Here is a 21441-nt window from a genome sequence, read left to right as displayed (position 1 = left end):
ATTTGATTTTTTATGTATGTGAATTTGTAAACTGCCTAGATTTGTAGATAAAACATTTTTAAATAAATAAATAAATATATATATAAATAAAAAGATACCCCTGGTTCTGACACATTATTGGTTCTTCTGCCAAAAGTACAGAACTGCATGTTTCATTTTTTTAACACGGAGACCCTTCTACAAAGCTGCGGTAAGCAATAATGCGTGCTTACTGCAGCAAAAATGACTTACCGGAGGGCGCACTCAGGCATCCTGCGGTAATTTTGGGACTGGTGCACGCTACCCATACGCTAAAAAATAAATTTTATTTTTTAGCACTGGGTGAAGGTCAGGGGGTGTAGACGGCAGGTTCTGCACTAATTGGTTAGCGCAGCTAATTTCTATGCGCTAATTGATTAGCGCCTGATTAGCACTGGCTACCAGTTGAGGCCAGGGCTAGGTTTAAATTACTTACAGTTGTGTTTAGGATCACCTATGCGAGATTGTGCAGCTCTTGCATGGTAGTTCGACTAGTAGCAGAAAAACTCACGATGATATGCTATTAAATTTTCCAGCAGTCTGATTAATCAGATATAAGAAGCTGTTTAACTCTTCTCTTCATTATTTAGTTGCTTTTCTATGGAACTCTTTACCTTTACAATTATTCATGCTCAGGAACTATCAGGTATTTTGTGACGTTCTCAAAATGATCTTATTCCATGAACATTTGGATTGATTAGGTGTATTTATGTCTTTTATAATTATGACCACATCATTTCATTTATGATAGTTTGTAATTCTTGAGGTTATGTCTCATCATTTTGATTTGTGATCCACAATGAACTATGTATTGGCATTTGTGGACAATAAGTCCTGTCTCTATAACATAATACATGAGCCCTTACCGCCTACAAATAGGTGCCGATAGGGGCTCATGCACTAATGGCCATGTGTTAATGGGAAAGTTAGTGCATGGCCATTAATAGCAAAAATAGAAAACAAATCAGCCAATCCAGGTCACAAGTACCTGGCAGAAACCCATGCTACAGATCCTGGGGCAAGCAATGGATTCCCCCATGTCCCTCTCACCTTTTCAGTTGTCCAATCAGCTCCCCAAAGCTTTAGATAACCAACGAGATCAAACCTAAGCTTTTGTGTAAATAAAATTAAATTTCACTGCATTCTTATCATTTGTGTATGTGCTCTGGGGAGTAAAGGAATAAATCAATTTTCTGCTCACTTTCCTCTTTTCTCTCATCTGTCTCTGTGCATGCAGCTGCAAAGATATGCAAATAGAGTGACAGGATAGGACCATTCTGAGCAGAAGAGTCGTTTCTACTCTTTCATTTGGCATATCTTTGCTGCTGCACCACTGGTTGTAAACCACTGTCAACCCAGTAGCATACCAAGAGTGGGGGTGGGGGTGGGGGCGGTCTGCCCCCAGTGTAGGCAGCAAGGGGGGTGCATGGAGCAGGCGTGTGGCTGTTGGCTATGCTGGTTTCCTGCCCTCTCTAACGTTACTTCCTGTTCTGGAGCAGGAAGCCGGCATAGCTCCGCACACCCTATTGCTGGGAGGAAAGGTCTGGTGATGCGCTTCAGGGAGTGGGTGATGCACGGGGGAGGGGGGGGGGGAGGAATGCAGTGGCAACCCTTCCCGGGTTGCCAACAGGCTAGGAATGCCACTGTGTCAGACATTTTATTTATTTAATTTTCTTATTTATATACTGCTTGTAAGCCCTAAAGCTACAGAAAGAATGCACATTTAGGTACACTAGATATTGGCTGACAATTTATATCTGAGGCAACAGAGGGTTAAATGACTTAACCAAGATCACAAAGGAGCTACAGTAAGATCTGAACTGACTCCTCCATTGCATTTCCTCTGTACTACCACTGGCAGGGTCCCTTTAAGAGAACTTAATCCCATATCTTGTGCTCAGATAGCTCTAGGCAGGTAAACTGAGTGAATTAAAAATTAACGGAGTCACTAATGTCTTCAGCAGACAGTCCAGGCAAAGGTTTGTAAGTCAGTCATGGCTGCAGAACAGGTGAGTGCTTGATGGTTCATAGTAATGGGAAGAACTGATCTTAATTTTATTTCTTATCCAAGAATATAAAGGAAGGAGGAACAATAAGGTTAGATGAATAATGCTTTTCCATAGGAATCTGAAGGAGTAAACATCAGTAAAAGAATACCTACAACGTTAAGGGGCTTATTTTCAAAAGAAAAGAATGTGCAAAAAGTGGAACAAGGTGAAGATGGATACAAAAATGTTTAAACCATATAATCAAACAAACAAAAAATTTAAGTCTGATATTCATCAAAAGAAAAACGTTTTGAGAGCGGGCATTTTGCAGGCATGTCGTGTGCGTGAGATGGGTGTTCTTATGTGATGTACATATTTTTGTGACAATGGATAGTAATATGATTTCCTTGGGGCCGATATTCAGACTGTGGGAAGCAGCCCAGCTAATTCCCATGATTGGTGGTGATGCTGGATATTCAATGCCAGGCCTTTTCTGGTGACCGACATTGAAAATCCGGTTTATTTGCGGCCAGTTTAAACTCACGTGGCCAAGCCAATATTCAGCACTGGCCAGTTAAGTTTATAGCAGTCAAAAATAGGCCTGCTAGTTAGACAGCCCAATTTGGCCACCAAACTTAGCCAGCAATGTGCTAAATATTCGCATTGAGCCGGCTATATCATGCAATACAGCTGGTTAGCCGCTATACACTGGCTGTGAATATTTATAGAAATATGACGGCAAATAAAGGCCAAATGGCCCATCCAGTCTGCCCATCCTCCATAACCCTTAACTTCTCCTTTTCCTAAAGGATCCCACATGCTTGTCCCATGCTTTCTTAAACTCTGTCAAAGTCCTTGTCTCCAGAACCTCCACCGGGAGACCATTCACGCTTCCAGCCATTCGCACTTCCACCACCTTTTCCGTAAATGAATATTTAGATTCCTTCTAAGCCTATTTCCTCTCAACTTCATCATATTCCCCCCTCATTCCAGAATTTTCCTTCATTTGAAAAAGGCTCTCTTCCTGTACATAAATGCCCCTGAGATATTTAAATGTTTCTATCATATCTCCTCTTTCCCTCCTCTCTTCTGCCGTATACATGTTGAGGTTCATAAGCCTGTCCTTATATGTTTTATGTCCAAGATCGAGTATAAATCTGTGGTCAATAAGATGGTGGGCCACTGTGTAACTTTTAAGATGCCTGCCTTTTTTTCTGTGGAGCAGAGTTTGCCCAACTTGTAAAACAGCAAGGTAAGGTCAGACAGTATTTCAGTAGAATCTTATCTTAATATTCTACTTGCAAGCATAGCAACAGGGAGGGGTGAAGAAGGAGGTTTAGCCCTAGGACTATTCTGTGCAAAGATTTATGGTTGGAGGTTGTGAGACTGGTTTTCTGGAACAAGTAAATCAAATGTTGTGTTTAGATAAGGGGGCCATCAGCAGAGACAGCAGACTGAGAATTGTCATGTACACATAGTTAGAAAAAACTATAAAAGGAATAGTTTATCGCTACAAAACCAGGAATCTTGCTAGCACTGCGTTTTGCTTCAGGCAGGTAAATTCCTCCACAGGAACATAGAAAGGAAAAAGACTGTATGTACTATTTTTGAATTGTTACTGGCAAAGCATCAATTAGATGTCTATTTTCCTATTTGTAATAAATAGGCTTCTATGATAAATTTATGACTGGCTAATGGTGTAACTCTTCCTGTGTTCTTTAATCCAAATGATTTTATCCAGGGAATAAACGTCTGAAAGTTTAGCCTTGCATCTTGCAGCCTGTCTGATAAGGAGTCATAGGTATAAGGCTAAACACAGCCAAGGAGTTTTTCTCCAAGCAAGGAGAACTTCTCTAAGGCTGAAGTGTAGTCCCCTCCCTAGGGACAGGGGTTGGAACTACACTGCTTACCAATTTTGTAGCCTCCCTCTGGACTGACTCTATCCTAATAAAAGTAGGAGTTGGAGTCGGAGTCAGAATCGGACCGTAGATGAATAAAAGAGTTGGAGTCTTGACTCTACAGTCCTGGATGCAAATGAGGTCAGTTAGTATTGCCTCACAATTCTCAGAAGGCAGCATTGCAATGTCCAAAATAAATGATGGCCTATAATGCCGAAAACTTATCACCAACTCAGGGGCAGGGTAGAGAGGTTGGGGCAGTGGCGTTCCTAGGCTGCCTGACACCTGGGGCGAATCGCTGATGCGCCCCCCCCTGGCAAAATTACACCCTCCCCCCGGGTGCATTTTTACCTGCTGGGGGGGTGCCGCGTGCCTGTCGGCTCCGAGTCCGCTCGTTCCCTGCTGCTCACTCTGCCCCAGAACAGGAAGTGACCTATTCCGTGCAGAGGGAGCAGCAGGGAGGGAATGAGCAGACTCGACCAACAGGCACGCGGCACCCCCCCGAGTGGTGTGCACCCGGGGCGGACTGCCCCCACCGCCCCCCCTTTGGTACGCCACTAGGTTAGGGAGAGGATTTCCTGTTAGTTTCTCACTTTAAACTGCCAGTTTTATCTTCTCTTGGAAGTCAAAGGAAGCCCATACAGTTTCTAAGTGCCAATAATAAGAAACAAACATGTGTGAGTTTGAGTAAAAGCAGAAGCAAAAGCACACATCAGTGTCTGTTTTTCCACACTTAAATATGAGCCTTTCAAAAACGTAAGTGGAAACGCATTTTTGAAAAACTCATAGTTAAAAGGTGCAGAACAGTGCTGATATGTGCTTGCACTTCTGGTTTTGTCTAGGCATGAGTGCCATGAAACGTTTGTGCACATATGCCAGGCACATTCCTCCCCTTGCTTTTAGTTTTATAGTGCAAATGACCTGCACATAAAATTTGAATGTCATTTACTTTGAGCATTGTTTAGGTAGTTTTCTGTGCTGTTGTTACGCTATGGGGTTTACGTTGTGGGTTTTGGCACCTGGGCTTTGAGCATTGACCCCCGGGAGCTTGGTGCAAAAAAAAAACTGGGGGGGGGGGGGGGGGGGGAGGAAGATGGTATGCAGACTGTGGGGCCATTTCACTAAACTGTGGTAAAAAGTGGTCTTAGCATGTCTTTCCCATGTGCTAAGACCATTTTTATCATTGCGGTAAAATGGCCAAATTTCTTTTCTTTTTGTATTAATGGCCACTCGATAATTGTTCCATTAGCACATGTGCATTAAAACAGATTAGCCCTTACCATCACCCATTTTGCCCTAATCATGTGCTAATTATTATATGCCCACCCTCCACCCCTGCTATGCTCTTTGCACCAAAAAAATTAAATTTTTAGTGCATGGGTAGTGCGTGCATATGACAAAATTACTGCAGAATTCCTCAGCGTGCCCTGTGGTATGTCATGTTTTGCTGCAGTAAACACACGGTGCTAACCACAGCTTTGTAAAAGGGCTCCATCTCTTCTGTTTTTCCCACCGACATTCTGTCTTATGTTTCCCTATCTCCATCATTCTCTTTATGCACAAACAACAAAAAACAAACCCACAAATTTTGGACCCTCTGACACATGTAATACAATTTTCATATTATCAGCTATTTGTGAATGTTTCAGTTGGTTATTATTGAACTACTGCAACACACAGCCGTTCAAAGCAGCTCATAACGAATCGTGAAAACAGGTGCAGAAAAAAAAAGCTTCGTGGGCTGAATTTTGCAAAAAAGTGAATTATTTTCTTGGATTTATGAATTGCCCAGTGTTTGTTAGAACTCAAATGTACAAAAATACAATCAAATTAAAATGAAAAATAATAAAATCATCAACACAATTAAAGTAAATATTATTATAACATACAGTAATTAATGATCAACATCCTATATAATAAACCTCCAACGTTCTGAAGCTGACTGCATGGCTGAGGCATTCCTGCTCTCTGTATCCATCTCCTGAATTGACATCACGTACTTCCGGGTTCGTCACAAGCAGAAGTGACCAACCACACAAGGTTTCTCGGCTTCAGAATGTTGGAGGTGCATTCTATTAAATAGGATTGGTCAGTTCCTTGAAGCACAGCCAGAGCTCAGTGACCTGCACAGTAACGCTCAGCTGCCTCTCCGTGGGGTCTCCTTTTTCGCTGCCCACCTGCAACTCGCTCTCCACGGCACTGATCAGCTGATTGACGCGGCACTGAGGCAGACTCTTCATGCCACCAGTGCCACTCTCCACGGGTCCAGTGCTCATTCTCTCGCCACGCCCATGCGAGACACCACAACAATGCACGCGCGCGGAGCCAAGTACACCGTCACACCCAGACTCACTCTCTCTCTCACTCACACACTCGCACATTCACTCTCTCTCTCACACACAGTCACTCTCACATACACTCTGTGAAACATACACACTCCGAGGAAAACCTTGCTAGCACCCGTTTCATTTGTGTCAGAAATGGGCCTTTTTTACTAGTATATCATAAACTGTGCTACCTGAGTACTATGTTCCAAAAGTAAGCCAACATATCATCAGTCACTAAAAGCAAAACTACAAGATATGAAGGAACAGATGTATAGAGTATCTTGTGAGTGAGAATTAAAGTTTTATAGTGAATGCAAAAGGTAAAGGGAAGCCAGTGATGTTGAATGAAGAGTGGGGGCACATGCTCAAACTTGCTGATGCTGATGTAAGAAAGACTCCATATGGCAGCATTTTGCACTGATCATTTCAGAAGATACTGTAGAACATCCGAATAGATACATTACAGTAATCCAGTCTAGAGGAAAAAATGCATAAAGTAGGATGAGGGTCCTTTGGGAAGATGCATCAATTTTATTAGTTTAAGTTTGTATTCATTCACCATTGTTTTATTATTACTACTGTGTGAACCACCAGTTATCTTATAGGCTGTATATCAAATAAATAAATTCAAACTTGATAAGTATTGCCAATTAGAAATTTCTGTACAATAAAGAAACATGATTTCACCAGGGATGCTATCTTAGGTGGAAAAGAGAGTTCTTGATCAATAAGGTCGCCTAAGTATTTAAATTGCTTCACTCCAGTGATAGAGGAAGCTAATAATTTTGGAGCCAAACAGGGACAAAAGGGACCTCCAGTAATCCAAGAAGCAACAGACTTTGTAGGATTTAAGACCAACTGGTTAGAAAGAAGACAAGAGGAGATAGTAAACAGGTCTTCAAGCTTAGAAATATCAGGGGCTAGTGAGTCTGTGTAGTGAACCAAAATAATGTCATCTACATAGAGGAAAACACAAATACCAAGTTCTTGTTTATGCTTTTTCCTATCTCTCCTTTCTTTGGTGCCATTTTGTATTTTAATAAAGATAAATGAGATACTTGATAAATCTGAAACTGTACACTGGAAAAGCCTTAGAGCTTTTCTGAAATGCAATGTTGTTCAAAGTACTGGGTGAAAGTAGTTAAGTAAAAGTAAAAATAAATGTATATTTTAATTCTTAAAGTAAAAGTACAATGAAGAACACATTACAAAACTTACTTAAGTGAAAGTAAAAAAAAGTGATTGCCTAATATAATACTTTTTGAGTAAAAATTAAAAGTAGCATAACTACGAGTGCAAGCATTGTTAACATTTTTATCTCAACAGCTTTATTGCTCTACAATTCAATCCACTTTGCCTTTAGTAAAACTAAATTTTCAAAATGACTATCACTCATGCAAGTGTGCTTGTGAGACATTAATCCAGCACAGCTAAAAAGGCACTTAACAACTGCACTAATAGGAAGTAGATTGTTCAGTCTGATAACAAGTTCCTTCAAATCAGACAGGCTGCAGTACTACTGGTGTCTTCTGACTGAGTCTGCAAGTATTGATCAGGGGAATGCCAGGGGCATAGCTACGGGTGGGCCTGGGTGGGCCCAGGCCCACCCAATCTTGGCTCAGGCCCGCCCGCCTGCCTGCCAAGTCTGCGATGATCCTCCGCTCTGCTGCTACCGCCGCCGCTGCGTCTCTGTGAGCAGCCTCGGCAAAAGATGAAAATGAAGCGCGGGGCCGCAGCAGCCTTCAGGCATGCGCTGTTGGCTCTGCCATTCTCTGCCCCCGCTGACGTCAATTTCCTGTTCCGAGGGCTGAGGACCGGCAGACCAACAGCGCATGCCTGAAGGCTGCTGCGGCGGCAGCCCTGCGCTTCACTTTCTTCTTTTGTTGAGGGCGGCTGCTCACAGTGGCAGCGTGTCGAAGGGATGCAGTTGACCTCCCTGGTGAGCTCAGCAGCCGTTTGGGTGCCTGGGGAACTAAGGTAAAGCTTCTTTTTATCCACATTGGGTTGGGTGTGTTAATCTACAGCAGTATTCATGGATCTCTCAAGCACATGGCATTATTTTTCTGTAGGCTGGGGTGGAGGAGCATAGAAAAAATATTTTGTTTGGAAGGGGAGGAGGAAGAAAGTGTGTCAGGGTGTATGTTGCATGGTGGAGGGGTGGGGAGAGAGACCAAAGATGTTGGATGGGGACAGAAAAAGGGGAGACACTGGATGAAAGGAGGAAGAGAGAGGAGATGGATGAAAGGAAGGAGACACTGGACAGAAGATGGAGAGCGAGGGAAGATGTTGGTGGAAGGGAGAGAGAGAAAGGGGACATGCTGGATGGAGGTGAGAGGGGAGAAGCTGGATGGAAAGAAAGAAGAGTTGGGATGCTGGATAGAAGATGGGTACAGAGAGAAAGATGAATGGAAAGATGGTGGGAGAAAGAGGGGACATGGAAAAGGGCAGGGGAGAGACAAGCTGTTGGGGAGAAGGAAGGGGAGCAAGGGTGAGACCCTGGTTGGTCAGATGGAGAGAGAAACAGGAGAAATGCTGGATGAAAGGAGGGAGAGAGAGGAAAAATGCTAGAAGTAGGGCACACTACTCCTGCCTATATATATAGGCATGACAATATAATGATATATATAATGACAATGATGATGATGATGATAAAATGTCTTTGCTAAGGGTATGAAAGGGTGGGGAATTGACCACAGATATCCGTGCTCAATTCCCTACCCTTTCATGCCCTTTGAACTTTCCCATATTAGTGCCCACCCATATTAGCTCTGGGCCCAGCCAAAATGTCAGGTCTGGCTACGCCACTGGGGGAATCGCTGTCTGAAACACTTGAGTTCTGTATAGCAAAGAAATTTTCAAGAGAATCTGCAAGAGCGGAGAACTCAAAAGTCCCATGGGAAAGTTCAAAGGGCATGAAAGGGTAGGGAATTGAGCACGGATATCTGTGGTCAATTCCCCACCCTTTCATACCCTTAGCAAAGACATTTTATCATCATCATCATCATTGTCATTATCATCTTCATTAGAAGTAGAGCTGTCTAATTCACCACTTTCATCTTCATCTTCGTTATGTTGTTGAGTTACAAAGAAGGCTTTCACAAAGATGGAATTGTTGTCTGTTGTTCTAACAATATTTCATCTGAGGACTAACTGTTTTATTATCTTTGAATTGCCTGAACAGTAAAAATTAAGATGGGATGATCTACAGTTTGCATGACGAGGTTTGCAACAACACAATCCTGTTCCAAGTTTTGTTGTTTTATTTGGTGTACTGAGGAATTCTCATTTACATCTCTCGCTTTTACTTTTAAGTACAAGCATCAGATGTAACTGAGTGGAGTGGATACAGCATCATTTACAGAAGAGAGTGTGTATGAACAACTTGTAAAGCTAAAGGTGGACAAAGCCATGGGACCGGACGGGATCCACCCCAGGATATTAAGGGAGCTCAGAGAGGTCCTGGCGGGTCCTCTTAAAGATTTGTTTAATAAATCCTTGGAGACGGGAGATGTTCCGAGGGATTGGAGAACGGCAGAGGTGGTCCCTCTTCACAAAAGTGGTGATAGGGAAGTAGCTGGAAACTACAGGCCGGTAAGCCTCACTTCGGTTATTGGAAAAGTAATGGAAGCGATGCTGAAGGAAAGGATAGTGAATTTCCTGGAAGACAATAAGTTGCAAGATCCGAGACAACATGGTTTTACCAAAGGGAAATCGTGCCAAACGAATCTCATTGAGTTTTTTGATTGGGTGACAGGAGAATTGAATCAGGGACGAGCTATGGACGTAATCTACTTAGATTTCAGCAAAGCTTTTGACACGGTTCCCCACAGGAGGCTTTTAAATAAACTGGATGGGCTGAAGATAGGACCTCAAGTGGTGAACTGGATTAGGAACTGGTTGACGGACAGATGCCAGAGGGTGGTGGTGAATGGAGTTAGCTCGGAGGAGGGAAAGGTGAGTAGTGGAGTGCCTCAAGGATCGGTGCTGGGGCCGATTCTGTTCAATATATTTGTGAGTGACCTTGCCGAAGGGTTAGAAGGTAAAGTTTGCCTATTTGCGGATGATACTAAGATCTGTAACAGAGTGGACACCCCGGAGGGAGTGGAAAACATGAAAAAGGATTTGAAGAAGCTAGAACAATGGTCTAAGGTCTGGCAATTAAAATTCAATGCGAAGAAATGCAAAGTGATGCACTTAGGGAATAGAAATCCACGGGAGACGTATGTGTTAGGTGGCGAGAGTCTGATAGGTTCAGACGGGGAGAGGGACCTTGGGGTGATAGTATCTGAGGATTTGATGGTGACGAAACAGTGTGACAAGGCGGTGGCTGTATCTAGAAGGTTGTTGGGCTGTATAGAGAGAGGTGTGACCAGCAGAAGAAAGGGGGTGTTGATGCCTCTGTATAAGTCGTTGGTGAGGCCCCATCTAGAGTATTGTGTTCAGTTTTGGAGGCCGTATCTTGCTAAGGATGTAAAAAGAATCGAAGCGGTGCAAAGAAAAGCTACGAGAATGGTATGGGATTTGCGTAACAAGACGTATGAGGAGAGACTTGCTGACCTGAACATGTATACCCTGGAGGAAAGGAGAAACAGGGGTGATATGATACAGACGTTCAAATATTTGAAAGGTATTAATCCGCAAACGAACCTTTTCCGGAGATACGAAGGCGGTAGAACGAGAGGACATGAAATGAGATTGAAGGGGGGCAGACTCAAGAAAAATGTCAGGAAGTATTTCTTCACGGAGAGAGTGGTGGATGCTTGGAATGCCCTCCCGCGGGAGGTGGTGGAGAGGAAAACGGTAACGGAATTCAAACATGCGTGGGATAAACATAAAGGAATCCTGTTCAGAAGGAAAGGATCCTCAGGAGCTTAACCGAGATTGGATAGCAGAGCTGGTAGTGGGAGGCGGGGCTGGAGGTTGGGAGGCGGGGATAGTGCGGGGCAGACTTATACGGTCTGTGCCAGAGCCAGTGGTGGGAGGCGGGACTGGAGGTTGGGAGGCAGGGATAGCGCTGGGCAGACTTATACGGTCTGTGCCAGAGCCGGTGGTGGGAGGCGGGAATAGTGCTGGGCAGACTTATACGGTCTATGCCAGAGCCGGTGGTTGGGAGGCGGGGCTAGTGCTGGGCAGACTTATATACACAAAAGTAGCACACATGAGTTGTCTTGTTGGGCAGACTGGATGGACCGTGCAGGTCTTTTTCTGCCGTCATCTACTATGTTACTATGAGTAAAAGTAGTAAAAATTTATGAAATGATTGCTTCAGTAACAGTAACAAATGTTTCCTGTACTTCTTTACAAATGACACTTTTATTTAAGTATAGTAACTAGTTACATTTACTTAGTTACTATTTAACACTGCTGATATGAAACTTTCCCAGTTGAAAGTTTCTCAGTCTTTCCTCCTTCTGGCCAGTCCCATCCTTCTCACTGTTGGTATGTTTGGTTAAAACCGCAGGCCGTCCCAGAGGCTAAGGAAGAAGTCAAACAACAGACTTCAGTAGAACAGGTTTTTTTTTGTATTGCTCTTAGGAATGTAAAACAGCTACAGCCAAAAAAGGGAGAAGGGATAGGACTTGATAGACTGCCTTTTTGTGGTTACAACATATTATATACAGGTACTTATTTTGTACTGGGGCAATGGAGGTTTAAGTGACTGTAGTGGGAATCAAACCCACTTCACCAGGATCAAAGCCAGCTGCACTAACCACAAGGTTATGCCTCCACTCCAAAACCAGCATCTTAGTGCTTCCCATTCCCTCCCCTATTCAAGTGACACATTATTATTATTTATTATTTATTTTATTATTGATTAGGATTTATTTACCACCTTTTTGAAGGGATTCACTGAAGGCGGTGTACAGTAAGAATAGATTAAACATGAGCAACAGGCAGTTACAGCACTAAAATTATTCAACTAACAATACAAAGCATGTCATTGTATTCTATTTGCAATGTCAACACAATACGTAATAGAACATTATAATTGACTAGTAAAAAAGGCCCGTTTCTGAAACCAATGAAATGGGCACTAGGAAGGTTTTCCTCGGAGTGTGTATGTTTCAGAGAGTGTGTGCGAGAGTGACTGCATGAGAGAGAGAGAGAGAGAGTGTGTGAGTGAATGTGCGAGTGTGTGTGTGTGTGTGTGACGTGAGGCCGAGAGTGTGTGAGCGTGATTGTGTGACACATAGAGAGTGAAAGTGATACAGTGTGAGACATAGTGTGACTGTATGAGAGTGAGAGGCAGAAAGACACTGACTGTGAGAGAGTGTGTGTGTGTGTGACAGAGATACCTCCCCCTCCCTCTGTGTTCTCAGCACCCCCTCCTCTGGTCTCTGTATCTCCTCCCCCTTCTCAAGTCTGAGGACCCCCTCCTCCCCTCTGTAGCAGAAGTTGTATTTTGAGCGAGGTACATAGGTGTGTGTGTGAGTGAGAGAGATGCTGCCTGTGCATGGCACAGTGTGTGTTTGTGTGTGTGAGTGAGATAGATGCTGATTTTGCATATTAGATGTTTTTTGTCTGGAGGGAGGGAGTGTGTGTGTGTGTGTGTGTGTGTGTGTGTGTGTGTGTGGGTGTGTGAGTGAGATAGATGCTGATTTTGCATATTAGGTGTTTTTTTTCTGGAGGAAGTGAGTGTGTTGGAGCTGCTCAGAGGTGTGGCATTGCAACTTAGGCTCTCCTCCTTTTTTTTTTTGTTTTTTTTTTCTTTTAACGTCTTTCAACACCACCTCCAACCAGTCCTGCTTGTTTCAAAGCTTCGCTCATGCCCCTCCCATGGAGTTGCAGATTTTCCCTGTCCCTTCGATTTCAACCCCCGCCCTCCGCATTACTGACCCCTTGCCCCCGTGGTGCGACCCTGTGGCCCCCCTTCCTGCAGAAAACCATCCCCATTCACCATTGTGTACCTGTGATGACGACAGCCACATTTCTCTTATTTTCTGCACCAGCGATTGAAGTTGTTCGGGTGGTGATGCGATTCGCGATGTCATGACGATCCTCCCTCCTTCTCTCCCTCCCACGGTGAGTTGGTGAGTGTAAGTGCTCTGCCCTCGATGTCATCACATTGCGACGCGAGGGTGGGGCAGACACTCATGGGCAAAAGCAATCTACAAAGCGATCAGCTGTGCTCTGAGGGCAGGAGGGCTCCGAGGGCGGGGCTATGTCAGCAAGTGGTGCGATTCCGAGAGTGGGAGGGCTTCGAGGGTGGGAGGGCTCCGAGGGCGGGGCTATGCCAGCGAGTGGTGCGATTCCTGTGTAGGGTGGAGCGATGATGAAGACAATGAATGGAGGGCTCCGAGGGCGGGGCTTTGAGAGCAATTGGTGCGATTCCTGTAGAGGGCAGAGCTATTACGAAGCCTACGAACACTTCAAGGCTTCAGGCTTCACTGCCACGCTGCCAGCTTCAGAACATTGGAGGTGCGTTTTATTACACAGGATAGTGAAGGGTAAGGCAAAGTTGTAACATATAGATTGGTAAGAAAGTAGGAAGAGTTAGAAAGTAAGGTGACTGATTTGAATAAAGATGCACATGAGGTCAGAGAGATGGTTAAATATTGTCTCAGCTTGAGTAGGAGTGGATAAACATGTCCTGCTGGTGATCTAGTGGCCTCTGCGGGGGGGGGGGGGGGGGGGGGACACATGTTATTTTCTGTCCATTGTGCTGGCACTATTCCCCCTGCCTGGCACCGCCGTATTTAAAAAATGGCTGCCGAGACTCCCTGCAGAAGTCTGACAAGATTGTTCAGACCTGCGAGACTACCGCAAAAAGTCTTGCCTGCCATTTTGAAAACACGGTGGTGCTGGCAGGCGGGAGAATAGCAGCAGTGCACTAGCAGGAAAGAACATGCTCCCCTCCCACAGAGACCACTAGGCCACCAGGGCTCTTCAGGTAGGACCGGGGCAGTGGGGGCGTGGCTGTGGCGGTAGGGGGGACAGCAGTAGAGGGGTGTCAGGTGGCAGCCAAGCAGGGGGCCCAGACCACTCTCAATCTGCCCCAGAATGTAATGTAATATAACTCTTGTATCCCGCTAACTCCCACAAATGTGGTTCAAAGTGGGTAACAAATAAGAGAAATGATATTACAAAAAAAAAAAGTTTTGCCAAGGGAATCATCATTAGGTTGAAAATGGTTGGTGATAGGGGTGATCCTTGCGGTACTCCACATTCTGGTGTCCATGCTGCAGACGTAGTTGAATTTGATGTAACCTGGTAGGAGCGCAGGGTTAGGAACCCCTTGAACCAGTTTAGAACATTGCCTCCAATGCCAAACTAGCCTAAGATTTTCTTGAACAGATACGTTTTCAAATTTTTACAAAAAGAATAATAAGAATCTAGAGAACACAGATCAGATGGAAGAGATAACCAGGAGCTCGATAAATGAAAGATAATGTTTATATCTAACTCCTGAACAAGAACAAGTGAAATGAATCTCTAGTTCTGTTAATACTGTTAACTGTTAATTGCTGGAAATAAATAAAAAATAAGAATATAAACTGGAACAAAGCCATTATACATTCTGAATATTATACAAGCCAATTTGAACAAACCAAAGGCATGAAATGGCAGCCAGTGATCTTTTGAGTCTCAATATACGTTTGGCTGCTGTATTTTGCAAAATTTGTAATTTTGAATGACGTTTAGTAGTAAGAGATAAATATAAAATGTTACCGCAATCAAAATGAGTTAAAATGATAGCTTGCACCAGAATAATAAAATGCTGAACATGAAAAAAATGACAAATTCTACGTATCTGTTGAAGTTTTTATTTATTTATTCAGAACATTTATACCCTGCTTTATACCACTGAGAGCAGCCTCAAAGCGGCTTACAAAGAACTGAAGAAACAATTACAATGTCAGTAGAGAGGAAGGCACAGAGGAAGAAGGGAGGGGAAGAAACAGAAAAAATAGAGAATAAGATGAATGGCAACAAAAAGAATTTAAAGATGGTCCGCAAATCTGATGATAGAAAGGACTGCAGGCGTTATGATGAAGCTCAGGAATCGGCTGAATCTCTGAGTCTGCCTGTGCATACTCCAATGATGAGTAATATGATGTACCTGAGGTTCAAAAGTTCTAGAATAACACCAAAGTTCTTTCCATCTTAAAAGAAAGACTATTGGAAATAATTTAAAAATCTGGAACATAATCAGTATTGCTATCTAACCAAAGTAATGGAGTCTTGTCGGTGTTCAGTCTAAATTCATAGATAAGACTATAATAGTTAACTTTAGAGATACAGAAAGAAATCTCACTCAATCCATTCTTAACTGGAATCAACAATAGCATATCATCTGCATAAAGAATAATATTTCACACCTAAAGAAGAAAAGCTAAAATCCTTCAATGTCATAAGGAGGGGCATAATCAAACGGCGCCGGCCAAATAGCTGGCCGGCCATCTTCGGGGCCGGTGCCGCAAGGGGGCGGAGCCAACCGTATTTTCGAAATACGGTTGGAGCCGGCTACATCGATCGCCGGGTGTAGAGGAGATGGCCGGCTTCATTTTTCAGCCATAATGGAAACCGGGCCCGGCCATCTCAAACCCAGCAAAATGCAAGGCATTTGGTCATGGGAGGAGCAAACATTTGTAGTGCACTGGCCCCCTTACATGCCAGGACACCAACCAGGCAACCTAGGGGGCACTTCTAAAAATTAAAAAAAATAACAATAACTCCCAGGTACATAGCTCCCTTACCTTGGGTGCTGAGCCCCCCAAATCCCTCCCAAAACCCACTACCCACAACTTTACAACACTACCATAGCCCTAAGGGGTGAAGGGGGGCACCTACATGTGGGTACAGTGGGTTTTGGGGGGGTTGGAGGGCTCCCATTTACCACCACAAGTGTAACAGGTAGGGGGGGTGGGCCTGGGTCCACCTGCCTGAAGTGCACAGCACCCACTAAAAACTGCTCCAGGGACTTGCATACTGCTGTCAGGGAGCTGGGTATGACATTTGAGGCTGGCATACAGGCTGGCAAAAAAGTCATTTTTTTTGGTGGGAGGGGGTTGGTGACCACTGGGGGAGTAAGGAGAGGTGATCCCCGATTCCCTCCGGTGGTCATTTGGTCAGTTGGGGCTCCTTTGTGAAGCTTGGTCTTGAAAAAAAAGGGACCAAGTAAAGCCGGCGAAATGCTCGTCAAGCCTGACTTTTTTTTTCCATTATCGGGCGAAGCCAGCCATCTCGTGAGCATGCCCCTGTCCCGCCCCTGTCCTGCCTTCACTACCCTACCGACATGCCCCCTTGAAGTTTCGCTGGCTCTGCGATGGAAAGCAGTTGGCGCTGGTCAAAATCAGCTTTCAATTATACTGATTTGACCGGGTTCAGGAGATCGCCGGCCATCTCCCGATTTGTGTCGGAAGATGGCCGGGGTTCTCTTTCGAAAATGAGCTGGATAGACATTAAAAATAGGTGACTTTTTTACTTCTAGGAAGGCCTGGGGAGCAACAGTTGCAACCCTAATCACCTTACTGGCAAGACTGGATGAACCACAATGAATTTTATCTGCTGTCACTTACTACATTGCTGTATTACTGTGTAACTATGTGAGTTGCCTTGATTGGTCTCAGAAAAGTGACATATGTGAACACCAATAACACATAGACACATGCAGTACAGTACAGATCCATATAAGAGGCAGTCCCTTCCCTCTGAAGCTTACAGTCAAGTCAGAGAGTTATGATACGCTTTGGAAGAATCAATGTGTATGAAAAAATAAAAGCCTTAATAAGAAAACTTGGCATCTTCAGGCAATGATAACCTAAAAATAATCATTCTGAAATGTGGCAATGACAGCTTCAAAGTGAATGCCATTAAACTCTGATTTGTGATGCCTAAATATTGATCCTTTTGAAATGGACACTGTACAATATATGCTGGAACATTCCATTATTTACTGAAGATAAGTTTCTTTAAATTATACTATTGATTAATAGGGTTTTAGCTATGAGCCTCAGCAGCCTGCAAGTATTTATATCAAAATTTAATAACTAAGAGTCAGGTGGAAGGATTTTTGAAGAGTGTGATGACTATATTAAAATAATTTTTCACTCAATGAATAGTTAAGCTTTGGAATAGTATCAGCGGTTAGTGTATCTGGGTTTAAAAAAAGGTTTGGACAAGTTCCTGGAGGAAAAGTTCATAGTCTGCTATTGTCACGGTTGTGCCCATGTTTCTTGCTCTCAGTCACCTCGCCCCCCAGTGGTTAGACCTGGTGGCTGCTATGGACTGACTGCTTGCTGTTTCTCATGTTCCAGAAGATATTCCGGTCTGGATCTTCCAGACTTCCAGATTGTTTTGGGAGTTTTTTTGGAACTAAGCAGTACCAGTACCTGGTGAACTCCCTTGTATGTTGCATTTATTAATCACCTGGGAAGCTTTCTAGTTTGCCTTGCAACAGAGGTCCTCAGAGGAGTTTCCTTTGGTGAGAGTTAGTTGCAGTGCTTCTGTGCTATTTCCGGTTGCGGCTTTGACCCGGCTTGTCTCCTGGTTTATTCTACTGTCGGCTGCCTGCCAAGACCCGGCTTGTCTCCTGGTTTATTCTACTGCTTGCTGCCTGCCTTTGACCCTGTATGGTTCCTGGAATATTTTTCTGCTTACTGCTGTCTGGGACCCTGGTTTGGTTTCTGGAGTGTTCTACTGTTTGTGCCGGATACTGAACCCTGCAGTTCTGACTTCCTCCTCAGTCTCTTAGTCCTGCCGGCTGCCTGCACCTGGGGGCTCAACTCCTGGGGAATGGCGGTCAAGCGCAGGTGAAGTTTGGCTGATTTCCTGTCCTGCTTGCTCCAGTTTGCGTTGCCTCGGCTTCAGTTTCCTTCTGGTAGTTCCAGTCCTGGGTTTGCCGGTACGTCTGTTCTGCCTTGTCTTGTGTTTGGGTGATTCTCCTGCTGCTGCCGCTCCTCGGCAGTGGTCCAAGGGCTCACTAACCCAGTAGTTCTGCGAGAATCCTGACAGCTATTGAGACAGACATGGGGGAACAATCAGGGAAGACAAAGCCATAGCGGAGAGATTAAATTAATTCTTTGTTTTGGTCTTCACTGAGGAAGATTTGGGAGAGATACCAGTGCCAGAAATGGTATTCAAAGCTGACGAGTCGGAGAAACTGAATGAAATCTCTATAAACCTGGAGGATGTAATGGCACAATTTGACAAATTGAAGAGTAGCAGATATCCTGGACTGGATGGTATTCATCCACGAGTACTGATAGAATAGAAAAATGAACTTGTGGAACTATTGTTAGTAATATGTAATTTATCTTTAAAATCAAGTATGGCTCCGGAAGATTGGAGAGTGTCCAATGTAACACTGATTTTTAAGAATGGTTCCATAGGGGATTTGGGAAATTATAGACCGAAGAGCCTGACACCAATGCCGAGCAAAATGGTAGAGACTATTATAAAGAACAAAATTACAGAGCATATTCAAAAGCTTGGATTAATGAGACAAAGCCAACATGGATTTAGTGAAAGGAAATCTTGCCTCACCAATCTATTATATTTCTTTGAAGGGGTGAACAAACATGTGGATAAAGGTGAGCCGGTAGATATTTTGTATCTGGATTTTCAAAAGGCGTTTGACAAAGTATCATGAAGTACTTCATGATAGACTCCAGAGGAAACTGGAGAGTCATGGGATAGGAGGTAGTGTCTTATTGTGAATTAAAACTGGTTAAAAGATAGAAACCAGAGAGTAGGGTTAAATGGTCAGTATTCTCAATGGGAAAAGGGTAGAATGAGGTTCCTCAGGGATCTGTGCTGGGACTGCTACTTTTTAACATATTTATAAATGATCTAGAGATGGGAGTAACTAGTGAGGTAATTAAATTTGCTGATGACACAAAGTTATTCTAAGTTGTTAAATCACAAGAGGATTGTGAAAAATTACAAGAGGACCTTATGAGACTGGGAGACTGGGCATCTAAATGGCAGATGACATTTAATGTGAGCAAGTTCAAAGTGATGCATGTGGGAAAGAGGAATCCGAATTATAGTTACGTAATGCAACGTTCCACATTAGGAGTCAATGACCAGGAAGGGGATCTAGGCATCATCACTCAGTGTGTGGCGGCAGCTAAGAAAGCAAATAGAATGTTAGATATTATTAGGAAAGGAATGGAAAACAAAAGTGAGGTCATTATAATGCCTTTGTATCGCTCCATGGTGCAACAGCACCTTGAATATTGTGTTCAGTTCTGGTCACTGCATGTCAAAAAAGATATAGAGGAATTAGAAAAGGTGCAGAGAATGGCAATGAAAATGATAAATGGGATGGGATGACTTCCCTATGAGGAAAGGCTAAAGTGGCTAGGGCTCTTCAGCTTGGAGAATAGACAGCTGAGGGCAGATATGATAGAGGTCTATAATGAGTGGAGTGGGATGGGTAGACGTGAATTGCTTGTTTACTCTTTCCAAAAATGCTAGGACCAGGGGCACGCAATGAAGCTAGAAAGTAGTAAATTTAAAATGAATCATAGTACAGTAAATATTTCTTCACTCAACATGTAATTAAACTCTGGAATCCGTTGCCAGGCAATGTAGTAAAAGCAGTTAGCTTAGTGTGGGTTAAAAAAGGTTTGGATGGCTTCCTAAAGGAAAAGTCCATAGACCATTATTAAAAGGGACTTGGGGAAAATCCACTGCTTATTTCTAGAATAAGTGGCATAAAATGTATTGTACTGTTTTGGGATCTTGCCAGGTACTTGTGACTACTACTACTACTATTAGCATTTCTATAGCGCTACAAGGCGTACGCAGCGCTGCACAAACATAGAAGAAAGACAGTCCCTGCTCAAAGAGCTTACAATCTAATAGACAAAAAAATAAATAAAGTAAGCAAATCAAATCAATTAATGTGACCTGGATTGGCCACTGTTGGAAACAGGATCCTGGGCTTGATGGACCTTTGGTCTGTCCCAGTATGTCCCTCATTACCTCTCTACCCTCATTTCCCCTTACGTTCCCGCCCGTAACCTCCGCTCACAGGACAAATCCCTCCTCTCAGTACCCTTCTCCACCACCGCCAACTCCAGGCTCCGCTCATTCTGCCTCGCCTCACCCTATGCTTGGAATCAACTTCCTGAGCCCTTACGCCAAGCCCCCTCCCTACCCATCTTCAAATCCTTGCTCAAAGCCCACCTCTTCAATGTTGCTTTCGGCACCTAACCTTTATACCTTTCAGGAAATCTAGACTGCCCCTATTTGACTGACTGTACATTTGTCCTTTAGATTGTAAGCTCCTTTGAGCAGGGACTGTCCTTCTATGTTAAATTGTACAGCGCTACATAACCCTAGTAGCGCTTTAGAAATGTCAAGTAGTAGTAGTAATACTTATGTACTTATGGGAAGCAACTGTTTGCCCTGGGTTTGTTAGCATGGAATGTTGCCACTATTTGGGTTTCAGTCAGGTATTTATGACCTGGATTGGCCACTGTTGGAAACAGGATACTGAACTAGATAAACCATTGGTCTGACCCAGTATGGCTAATGTTCTTATGTTCTTATTGTAACCCCAAGGGGGTTAAAGATTGTAAAATAAAATTTTAAATAGTGGTTTCACAGGGGGGGGCTAAAAAGGGGTATTTGGGGGGTTTAAAATTATAACTTTGATGGTACAGGTTCATGATGGGTTTATTTTTGATATTTGTTTTAATTTAATTCAGGATTTTAAAAGGAGTGCCTAGTGGTTAGGGTGGTGGACTTTGGTCCTGGGGAACTGAGGAACTGAGTTCGATTCCCACTTCAGGCACAGGCAGCTCCTTGTGACTCTGGGCAAGTCACTTAACCCTCCATTGCCCCATGTAAGCTGCATTGAGCCTGCCATGAGTGGGAAAGCGCGGGGTACAAATGTAACAAAAAGAAAAAAAAAAGGGTTTTTTCTGGGAGATAATTGTGAGGCAGTCATTAAAAATAATTAAATTTAAAAAGTAAAGCCATATCATGGTGGGTATGCCAGAGCAGATTTGATTTAGTGAATTTGGTATGTTTTGGTTTAAGTTTGCCTTTAAAAATTCAGTAAATAGTTTTTTTTTTCATTAATTCCTATGGGAAAGGAATAAATAAAATGGAGTTTCAGTTGGGCAAGGTAAAATTCCTTGATGCAGTGAAAGAAAAATAGGGATCTAAAGAAGCATTTTCATTGGATAAGAGAGGGTCAGGTGTCCAAGTGGAGGGACGGTTGGCTTGGCAAAGGCTGGAAGGACAGTTGCTGAG

At 43.5% G+C, this 21441-nt stretch overlaps 1 protein-coding gene across 1 annotated transcript in view; it reads left to right on the top strand.

Moving 5' to 3' along the window:
* LOC115476667 (toll-like receptor 2) overlaps positions 1 to 21441 on the top strand; it is a 28993-nt gene that overhangs the window by 6145 nt on the left and 1407 nt on the right. Inside the window, exon 3 of the transcript XR_003943214.1 lies at positions 12335 to 12345. The gene's annotated coding sequence lies outside the window, so the exon portion shown is untranslated. The remainder of the gene's footprint in view (positions 1 to 12334; positions 12346 to 21441) is intronic.

The sequence above is a fragment of the Microcaecilia unicolor genome, chromosome 8, assembly GCF_901765095.1.
Source record: "Microcaecilia unicolor chromosome 8, aMicUni1.1, whole genome shotgun sequence".
Taxonomy (NCBI): Eukaryota; Metazoa; Chordata; class Amphibia; order Gymnophiona; family Siphonopidae; genus Microcaecilia; species Microcaecilia unicolor.
Note: the sequence above shows the minus strand (reverse complement) of the source record. Positions and strands in the feature narration are given on the sequence as shown.